The sequence below is a fragment of the Macrosteles quadrilineatus genome, unplaced genomic scaffold (assembly GCF_028750875.1).
Source record: "Macrosteles quadrilineatus isolate MER2022 unplaced genomic scaffold, UCM_ALF_1.0 Scaffold_8__2_contigs__length_117827958, whole genome shotgun sequence".
Classification (NCBI taxonomy): domain Eukaryota; kingdom Metazoa; phylum Arthropoda; class Insecta; order Hemiptera; family Cicadellidae; genus Macrosteles; species Macrosteles quadrilineatus.
In genome coordinates, this window is record NW_026542601.1 from 89,632,671 (window position 1) to 89,644,431 (window position 11,761).

The following is an 11,761-nucleotide window of genomic DNA, read 5'->3' on the forward strand; positions in this document are numbered from 1 at the left end:
AAATATACTGTAAGTGTAAAGGGTGAAAATATGCAACAATAATTATCAGAATGTGTATCGGACCATTGACTCTAAAAGTTAAAATTTCATTATTGGACTGAAAAGTTTAAATCACATCACTTAAAATTATTAAGGATGAACATTGTGAGCCTTGAGTGTTTTTATTCTGATTGATTTTTAAACGTTCTATTGATTTCATCAACCAGAAAATTGAATTATAATATTTGTATCTATGCTACTTTACATTCAAAAACTGTAGGTAATAATTTCAACTAACATCAATTTAAAATAAATCTTAATAGCCCTAAGCATATTGTCTAACCACGGAAGTTTATTGTTCACAGACAACGCTTAATCTTTTTACAGATCACAGAATAAACATTCAAATTCCTCTATAGCATATAAAAGAGGTTAAAAGATAAGGAGAGTTTTTATCGAACAACCGCAGGTAGTATTTTATTCTATCTTTTTACCTCGCAGATTTTCGATAACGCAGTCCAGCGATAACACCTCTGTTTCTAATTTTTATCGCTAAATGTTTTGCCGTATTTATTAAGTTTTAATATAGTGCTGAATGTGTTAACATCGGTTGCTTACCCCTGTTAACTTTGTCTCCGATGTCTATGACAATTTTCCATTTTCTCAGTTTTGTGTGCACTTCCCGGCGGTTCTTTGCGTAGATCGTTTCGCGCTCGAGGTTTTCGCGTTTTTATTAGATATTTAGTGTCTTGCTGTTCAATTAATTTGTTAAATATTGAGTGTAGAATGTTTCGGAATGTCTTGTGCCAACTTTATTACATTAATTTGAAGTGAAAAGTGTTTTGTTATCTGTTCAGAACGATGTAAGCTGAGCTTAACACTCCTATGTGTCGTGTGTGTGTAAAGTGATAAATCTTTGTTTTAAAAGTGTTTTCAGTCTTACCTATGATTGATATCATAGGCTAATACATTTTAAAGTGTCATGTGCTTATTATTGTGGAGTATTTATTGTGAGATTAACCGAAATAAGCAGTTTTATATCCCCCTAGACAGGAGCTAAAAGGTACGACGTCATTCTACTTTATTTGTTTGGTTTGAGCTAAAAAAACTATCATCTGACTGTGAAAATATATTTAGTTTGAAGGCTAATGCAGTCACTTAACAACTGGTTTCCTGTTAGGGACGAATTTAGATCTTAATTCAGATAAATACAAAGATCTTAAAGTGTTGCTATGCTAAAGTTTCTAGAATGTCCGCCATTTTCACGTTTCAAGCATCCTTCTAAACTAGTATGACGCCGTTTCCTGATTGGTTCATTTGCGCCAATCAGAGAATTTGTTATAAGAAAAGGCGGTAATTAATCAAGTAGACTGCGCCGAAAGTAACATATGTTTTGACATCATTTCCGGTCAAGCTAGCGACTAAAAGTAGATTCCTTCAAAAATAACATTATGTTTTCACATAATTTCCGGTCAAGTTAGCGACTAAGGGACGTTTTTCCCACAAAATGTGGTATTTTCTGAATCAGATTGTTGCCAAAAGTAATGTATTCATGCATTTATTTTACATTCAACTCGATTCGATTGTTATAATAGTTATGAAAAACTTTTGTAACGGTATTTTTATCGATTATTTCAGCTGAAAATAATGTACCTAATTAAATTTAATCATTATTGTCCTTTTTATAATGTTAATTGACATTGGTAATACATTTTGGATAGAGAGAAAATTAAATAATTGACTGACAAAATGATTTACCTTCAAACATAACCTAATCAAACTTAGGTTAACTTAACTTTTGCACTTTTAAAACACATAGCTTCAGTTGTAATGGCGATGATATTTTCTCAATAGGTCTATATAACAGCTATATTAAGGAATGATGGAGGAACTAAAAACACAGTTTTATTGCTCCTAAAACACGTAGGCTATACATTTATAAAATGAATTGAGTGGTCATGATAACCTCTTTATATCTTTCCTAGTTTTAACGTAGGCTTAAATTATTTTTTATTAGTAAAATACCTTATTTATTTATTTATTAGATAATCGATCATGTATAAGTTACTGCAGCCTATTTCATGTTGGTTATTGATGTGTTTAAACAATAAGTAGGCTATTTGTAATGTTTAATTTCTTCCTCTACACATACTAGGTACACATATAGAGAAAGTATTGATTTTGTCAACATTTTCGAGTTTTAATTTTTGGTTGATAAACTCGTGCCCCGAGCACAAAAAAAGTGGTTTTCGAAGTTATTTCTGTGTGTGTGTTCAGTCTGTCTGTATGTGTGGATGTATATAAAATAAAAAGACAAAATAAAAAATGTAGGTACTCATTGATGAATGTCTTTATAAAGTTGATGATTTTTTCAATATATGCTGGGAACGTTACTGTTAGTTTTTAGTGTTGGAACATAGATTTTTATACAGTAGTAATATTTTTCTAGTATTTTTTACATTTTTTACAGATGCTTGTTACTACCGTGTATGCTTTTACCATATTTATTTTGTTACATAGATCTTAAAGTAATGTTTTTCTAGTCATTTTTACATTGTGTACAGATGTTTATTACTACCTTGTACGCTTTTACCACATTTACTTTTCTAGACAGAATTGATGTGCTGTATTATAATATTGACGCTTGTCCATGCACTGTTTTGTGTTTATGACAATTTATTAGAATCTTGAATCTATACAGAACTACGCCACCTGTGGCCCGATTTTGATGAAATTTGGTAATAGGTACTAATCCATGGTATCTCCAGAAACTTCTAGATTTTTCAAAATTTTCATTTTTTGTGTTGAATTTGCCACAAAATCCCATAAAATAATGAAAAAAAGATTTTCACAAAAACAGCGCGAACCACTTTGATTAGAAATTTAGTACGGTTTGTCCTTTGAACTCTAAACAAGTTCTTCATATTTTTTAATTCGACCTTTTTCAAATTGGTGTTGTTTGATAGAAAATTTTAAAAGTTACCGACTTACCAATTATTGTTCTAGGACTAAGTTAAATTTGTATGCTGTAGGAGTCGGATTAACCTCTTTTAAATAAGAGCTAGTCATGCGACTTATGAAATATAACCGTCTCTCCATATAAACAGTGGTGCAATACACTAAAAGGTTTGTACTGAATTAAATATTTTTCCTCTCTAGTTAACACTTAAAAGTTTATCCCAGAACACTTTTACTTGAGCGATACAAGAATTATTTCGTGGATATACAGATAGGCCTATCTTGAAAATTGTACAACCCTTGCGCGGATTTCGATTGCATCACAGCTGATTAACTGCCGGCTGTTGTTTCAGCCTACTGCCGACCTGGTGGCTAATATGGAGGAACTGCAATATACATAGCCCAGGGCCTGGACTTCAGGATCATCGACATTCATCGATGGACGGAGGTTAGCGGTTTCGAAGCAGCTGCAGTTCTTGTGAGTGACGTTTATCTTTTTATTTCTCTGTACAGAACGCCAGACTACTGTGTTTATGATTTTTTGGAGAGACTCAAGAATTTTTGGTTTGGGTTGACTCCAGGTTTAAATAAATCCCTTGTTATTGGTGGGGACTTTAATCTATCATAACAATCTGTGATAACAAAAGTAAGGTGGCCTTGAATATTATAAAGTCTGAATCTGGTAGTTTTAATAAAAATAAATCCAACCCTATTATAGATGTTGACAACTTCAATGACTTTTTTGTCAATGTAGCAAATTTTGATGGTTCAAACAACAATAAACTCTGCAACTCAAATAGGCCTAGTTATTTTGATTTTCTTAATAATCATCCAAAGCAATGTTATACTGAAAATCTTAACTTCATGTGGGAGCATGTATTTCCACAATATATAGACTTATATAGATATAGATTATTTTCCAAATAATCTTAAGCTTACAAAAGTTGTGCCCATTCACAAGAAAGGCGACACTTCATGTCAATCAAATTAAAGACCGATTGCGCTTGTTCCGGTATTTGCTAAGGTTATTGAAAGTTGTATTTATAACCAAATAAGTGCCTTTTTTAGTAATCATAATTTTCTAAGCAACTCCCAGTTTGGCTTCAGAGCCGGTTTATCAACTATCGATGCTTGTAAGTCAGTTGTTGATGACATTCTGAATGCTTTCAAATCACACGCCTTTTTAGAGTTAACTTTAGTAGATTTAAGTAAAGCATTTTATTGTTTCTCACAGGCTGTTGATTGACAAGTGAAGTTACTATGGTGTAAAAGGTAAAACTTAAGATCTATTTAAATCATATTTAGGAAATAGATATCAGATGGTAACAGCCAACAATAAAACCTCTCAGTGGAGTCACAGCAGGAGTACCCCAGGGTTCTGTACTTGGCCCTTTTTTGTTTTAAATTGCAATAATTGATCTTCCATCTAATCTCCCTTCAAAATCAGTACTGTATGCAGATGACACTTCCTTAATAGTCTCAAGCAAATCTTTGCAAGAGGTAAAAATTAAAACTGAGGAGATGAAAATAGCAGCCGATAGTTGGTTTAGGCAAATAAATTTTCAGTAAACAATGTTAAAACTATTTCTATAATTTTTTCTACAGACAAATCTTGTATCTGAAGTATCAAATGCTAAACTGCTAGGAATCATATTAGACTGTAAGTTATCTTGGCGTAGTCATACTGAAATGGTTGTTACAAGGTTAAGTAAGTTAACTCTTCGTTTCTGCTCAGGAGGTTGAAAAATCATGTTAGTTTAAGTACGTTAATTAATGTTTTGTTTATTATGCATTCTTTCATTGTCACTTAGTTTATGAGGTAATTTTGTGGGGCAGTAGTAGCGGGGCAGTTAACGTTTTTAAAAAACTGAAAAAACAATAATCCGTATCCTAGCTGGTATAAAAAGTAGAGTTAGTTGTAAGTCCTTTTTCCCTGAATACAAAATTCTCACTTTACCAAGTGTGTACATCTTGCAGAATGTGATGTTTGTAAAAACAAATATTGAACAATTCTCATCTCGCTCATTAACTCACAATCATTACACCAGACTAAGGAATAATTTAGAGTTACCATCATTGAGACTGGGCCTCAACACAGCGCAGCTATAAATATTTACAACTCAAACTTTTCAATGCCCTCCCTGAAAATGTAGGTACGCAACTTGCCTATTAAGTCACTGAAAAATGTATTGACCGATTTTTTGAACAGAGAAAGGTTATCTACTCTATCGAGGAATTTTTATCTTTCAAACCAGATGATTTTTTTGTAAAATTCTAATTGTTAAGTAGGATATATTGTTTCTAAAGTATGTAACAATGATTTCATGAACTGTGATATAATAGTCTTTCATAATAATGTTATTAGGCCTACTGTCAACTTTATTTAAAAATTTATTGTTATTTAGTTTTAAGCTGTATCTCATCTCACTGCCAATTTTAGCCCTAATTATTTTAATATAGGCACTTATCCAACTTGTTTGCTTGACTATAAACAGTATTATTGCCATCATTATCAATACATCTCAAATACTTTTGTATAAAAACCAGTATTATTAGTTTATTAGTATAGCATGTTCATCTATTTACACCTATGACTCTGTACATTGTACTTTGAATTGTATATTATCTCCATTGACCTGGCCTATTGTATGACATGTATATTAATGGCAATAAACTATTTGAATTTGAATTGAAAGTTAAGATAAAGTGGGTGGGAGGGTGCAACGTCAGACGTGAATCTCACGGTAGCGGTGACATACGAGCGGAAAGGGTTGGTTCTATGATGAGCAATAGCAAAGTTATAAGGTTTACCATCGGGGTGCAGCACTATTATTATTTTTGCATTTATGACAACAGCTAATTTGAACAAACTAATCAGCAACAAACAAAAAGCTGTGATACTCAATGTGAAATGTCAAAGTAGTGTTTACAGTTATGTTTATGTTTTTTTTATTTAATGAATAATTTTGATATTGTGCGAATATTTGATACTTTATTTTTTCTATTATTTAGGTGCAGTGGTAGAGCATTGGTAGATGTGTTATACTATAGCATAAGGTAAATTTAAAGAAACAAATTTAATTTTACCAAATTGTATCCTTCCCCATTACAAAAGTAAATAAGCTTATGAGTATAACTGCAATAAGCACTTTATACGAGTGCTCTGCTATATATTTTCATATATTTTTTTAAGTCTTTATATAAAACAGATGTTGTACCTACCTACAAATGTTTTAAATGACGCGATTCATCACAATCACAGCAAAAATGAATCTAGGTTCAAGAAATTATCCAAGTCAAAGAATATTCCAAAACATTTTACCAGGTCTCGAAAGTACATCAGCTATAGTTTACATTTTGTCCTTAATCATTAATACCAAACGATTATGTAAGGCAAAAAATATTTTCTCGTCAGGTGATGTTACTGTGTGAATTACTCAAGTCTATTTTAACCATTCCTCCACGAAAAACAACCAATAAGTTATCTTTCCACTCTATGTTTTACTCCAGAGTTTAAAAATCCATCAAGAATGAACACACGTGAGCACAGAAAACATACTACTATTTCTACGGTTTATTAGTAGGTTTTCTGTGGTGATATCTAAGAAAAGCATGTTGATTCGTCGATAATTTTTGTGCACCTTCAGATCATAATAGGCAAATTTATGACAATTATGCTCCGCTCACAATCAACAATGCATTGAAGGTGCTCCAGTTCAATTAATTTAAGGTGATCTGCTTTTACACATCAAACACCAACAAAATATACACATACAACAGATACATAGTACAACCATACACTAACCAAGGGAGTATGTTTTATCCAGAACGATTCAAAGACTTTTAAATCGTTGGCTCAAACAAACAAAAAATGATATGGTTAGATTGCTTGGATTTCTTATCTAGAAAAAAGACAATATTCCTTCCTAATTAGCCTACTTAAAAATGTGTCTACACTCATGAAAAACAAATATCACTCATTCACTCACTCTTCTCAAAAACTACGTAAGTCATAAAGGAATTAGAATGGAGGTTTCAATTAAGCTCTATTTTCAAGAAAAATACTACCAGCGCTTTACCCTAGTGGCCTTTAAAGTTCCTATGTCATCCATATATGGAGAAAAGATTTTTTTGTTTTTAACAGATGAATACCTTTGTATCTACACTTTTAATTAACCAAGCGAACAGCTGGTTGTACATTATTAGTTTAAATTACTACCTGTCTCGTGCTTTGCAACGGGAAGAGAACGTCTAAGACAATAATGCTGTTCTTTAGGCCTGCTTATAAAATAGTTACACATATATTATTCATTTTAGAGTGATTTTTGAGGTGGAGAATATAAATAGGCTGCATACTGACAACTTTTATTTTCTTACAGTTAGCAGTACCAACAACTACTCGGTTTTGACAAAAATCGTTCAAGCAAGCAAATCTTTCACTTTTTATATTTTTTTGCAGTTTCTTGAGTTTATAAAAATGTAGGACATGACAATTTCATGGTTATTAAGTTTTGGTATACAAATAGAAATTGGATCCGGAAGATAAGAAATGCACTCAACATTTTAGATCGGGATTGGAAACAGTTTTGGAATCAGCCCTCTCTACTAAACGCGTAGAAATAACACAACTAATTTAATACAGTTTGTTATACTATATTTAAAACAATTCCGAAAATCTAAATAAAGGTTTTAAAAAAATTAATATCGACTTGTAGCAGCCTTAAAGAAAACAAAATATGGTCTCTATTTTCTTCTCAGTCACGCTATGCATGGTTTCAAAAAGTTTAGGTGAGAAAATAATTAAGGTATTTTGTTTACAGGTTGTTGAATGCAGACGTACCAAAGGTAGACTTTCTGTGATGTCTTGTGTTGGTTTGGACTTCACTTCAAGCAAGAGACAAATCTACATCTACAGCTAAAATCCGGTATGCAAACTACATCTGTCAAGTAAAAAAATCAGTTGGAAGTCAGGAATCTGAAGGGGGTTATTGCAAACTATAAGGTTAGTTTGCTATGGAGTTAGGTTTCAGCGTTTTAATAGCCAAAAGTGGAACTGGCAGTAGATTTTGAGTATTTTAGTTAGCTTTTATAGTTTAAAGTTAGCTGTGAGCTGTATAAATATCAGGAGGATAAGGCCTCAAATGCGGTCTTGTTAGGGCTCCTATAGAAGCAAGTAAATAGTTTGAAGTTAGCATTTTCCAGTTGGGTTATAACATGTTATGACTTGATAAGCTAGGGTATAAAGTTAGTGCCGAGTTTGGGTCCTTTAAATTGTACCTCCTATAGGGGTCATCGACGTCGTTTTGAGGCGACCACAGAGAAGGGGGTACAATTCTTGAATTATACTTGGATTATAATGTATTTTATGTACCGGAGGCAAGTTATCAGTGAACCATATGATTATGTTAAAAATTAAATACCCCTGATGAAGCAAACCTGCAAACTAAGCTAATCTCCATTCCCATTGGACTTTTACTTAATATTTTCTTACAATTGTCACAATTATTCCCTACTAGCCGCTATACCCGTGCTTTGCAGCGGGGAGTGCAGTAGTGATATTCATCGTTTGTAACCGAAATCGACACCTGGGAAAAGCGATTTTAGTAGCATCATAAATAAATAAAATCATAAATCTTTATTGGTCATTAAATAACATATGTTACAATAGACCTCGTTAACAAAAAAAGGGCCATAGATTCTAGAATCCGATCTCAAGGATGTCGCAAACATCACCTGAGATCAAAGCAACATCCCTGATGATCCACTGCAGTTGTGATATTTTACTTGACATGACAACTATCAAATTCCCATAGCCTCGATTAAAGGCTATTGGTGACCATGATTTAAAAATGTAAGGTTGTTCTTTTTTACAAGACTGTTGAATTCTACGGGATCACAAGTACTCGTCAAAACTAGATTTTTTTTTAAAATTATTTTTTACAGATATTAAAACATTGTAAGGATGTGACCAAGTAGTTAACTGTTAAGTGCTATAAGGTGATCCAAAGTTTATTTCTAATTATAATAAATTATTGTTAACTAATATGTTGGCTGCTACTGATCTTGAAGTGCTGTGGTGTGTCACATTATATTTTTTCCTGATACTGTAATTGTTTTTTACAGATATCAAGTCAGTACCAGAATGTGATTATGTGTTCAAAAGTAATGTGCTGTGAGATCACTTGTTGTTCATTTCTTATACATAATATTCTTACTACAACTTTAGCCCTTTTTATGTTGAGGTGTGAAATGTAACATTATTTTATGTTATTGTGATAATTCTGTTAGATGTAAGAAAAGAGTCTCTAATCAAGATCTGTACAGTGAAGTACTGCGGGATGCTACATTGTTTTTTAATGATAATTCATTTTGTACAATACAGTATACAACTCCGTGATAGTAGAGTCCTATGAGATGTTTACCTACATTTTCTTGTGTTTATTGCTATTTTTAACAGACTTAAAGACGGTGGAAGATTGTGATAAGTTTTCTGCAGGAAAGTTCTGTGAGATGTTACATGGACTACTTCTTATGATTATTATTTTTTAGAAATCACAGTTTGCTGCTCCGTGATAGTGGAGTACTGTAAAATATTAAATTATATTTTCTTGTGATAATTGTTTTTACACATTTTGAGACCAGCATTGACATACTTCAAGATTGTAATTAGGTTTTTAGCTTTGACGTGGTGTGATATGGTATGTTGTTCCTTACTAATGATGATTATTTTATACAATTATATAGGCTGCTACATGCTACAAGTTGTTAAAGTGTTTAGAGATATCAAATTATTTTATAAGAAAGTGAATGTATGACTTGTTAACTGTCGCTTCAATTTAAAATTACTCAGATTAAATAACCTTATAACAAAGGATGACAGTTTTTAATTATACCATAAATGTTGTAAAAAGTTATATGTTTTGTAAGAAAAAAGTAGGTAATTTATTTGTTGTTTATTATAGAGTTACTGTGAAAACAGTGTAATAATGTGAATAATAAACAGCAAGCCAGTGATTCAGTGTGTTGTAGTGCAGTGCGTGAGTATTACTAGGAGGTAGCGTAAACAAAATGGGTTGGCTACCACCGTAAGTAGCGTTGGACAGGGGCTACTTACTTTAACTATATGCTCTATAGCATATGGTTTTTGAAGAACTACTTTGAAGCAGCAAGCTAGTAATGGTTTTCGTGTAGGATTCAAAAAGGACTATATCCTCATTTTGGTAACAATAGTGTTCTGATTCTACCGAAAGCAGTGAGAACTATTGGAAAATGTGTGATAGTGATAAAATTTTTCAAGTGATACAACAACTTTTTTAAATAGTTTTTTTTATATATATACAGTAATAAACGTGTCCACAATTGGGTATTATTTGTTGAACATATTTGGTCGAGATAGTTAGGTGGCGATATTTATCTTTTCCCGTTTTTCTTTAATTCAGTGTCTTTAACAGTTCTGTTAATGTGCCCTTCTGGTGCATAGTAATTTTAAAAGATTAATAAAATAACGATTAACGATTATAACTTTATTAAATACATCAATTAGACAGGGATATTACGTAAAATACAATACCCGAGACCTTCAGCAGCATGATAATCCAATTTGCCATGTGTTCAGCTGGTAAGGATAACAAGTATTTTTTTTTACTTTGTATCACATACATTTTTAACATCCACACGACTTGGAGATATCCTTTCTTGTCCTGGAAGTGTTATACCTAATTGTTTTGTTATTAATTGATTTTAAACATACTAGAGTAGAGTAGGTTAGGAGGGAGAGTGAGATATCGCCTCAAATCTAACTAGCTCAAAAAACATGCGTAAAAGTGTTACATTCTGTGTGAAGTGAAGTGATAGAAGAATGGACTATCAAGATTTTTCTACCATGCAGTGAGATATACAGTCGAATGAAGAATCAAGAGAGTGGTGACATTGAAGTGTTACATTGTTTGTGAAGTGAAATGATAAAGAAGTAGAAGAGACTATGAAGATTGTCTACCTTGCAGTAAGATATACAGTCAAATAAAGAATCAAAAGAGTGGTGACATGACGGTGAAGTGTTACATTGTTTGTGAAGTGAAATGATAGAAGAAGAGACTATGAAGATTGAATACCATGCAGTGAATTATACAGTCGAATGAAGAATCAAGAGAGTGTCGACAGTGAAGTGTAACATTGTTTGTAAAGTGAAATGATAGAAGAAGAAACTATGAAGATTGTCTACCATGCAGTGAGATATACAGTAGAATCAAGAATCAAGACAATGGTGACAGTAAAGTGTTACATTGTTTGTGAAGATAAATGATAAAAGAAGAAACTATGAAGATTGTCTACCATGCAGTGCGATATACAGTCGAATCAAGAATCAAGAATCAAGAGAGTGGTGATAGTAAAGCGTTACATTGTTTTTAAAGTGAAATGAGAATAGACTATGAAGATTTGTCTACCATGCAGTGAGATATAAAGTCAAATCAAGAGTCAAAAGAGTGGTGAAAGTGATTTGTTGCGTTTTTTGTGAAGTGAAATGATAGAAGAAGAGACTATGAAGATTGTCTACCTTGAAGTGAGATATACAGTTGAATGAAGAATCAAGAGAGAAGGACAGTGAAGTGTTACATTGTTTATAAAATGAAATGATAAAAGAATTAGAATAGACTATGAAGATTGTCTACTATGCAGTGAGATATACAGTGAAATCAAGAATCAAGAGAATGTTGTCAGTGAAATTTTATGTTGTTTGTGAAGTGAAATGGTAGAAGAATAGACTATGATGGTATTCCTACTGTGCAGAGAGATAAATAGTCAAATCAAGAATCAAGAAAGTGGT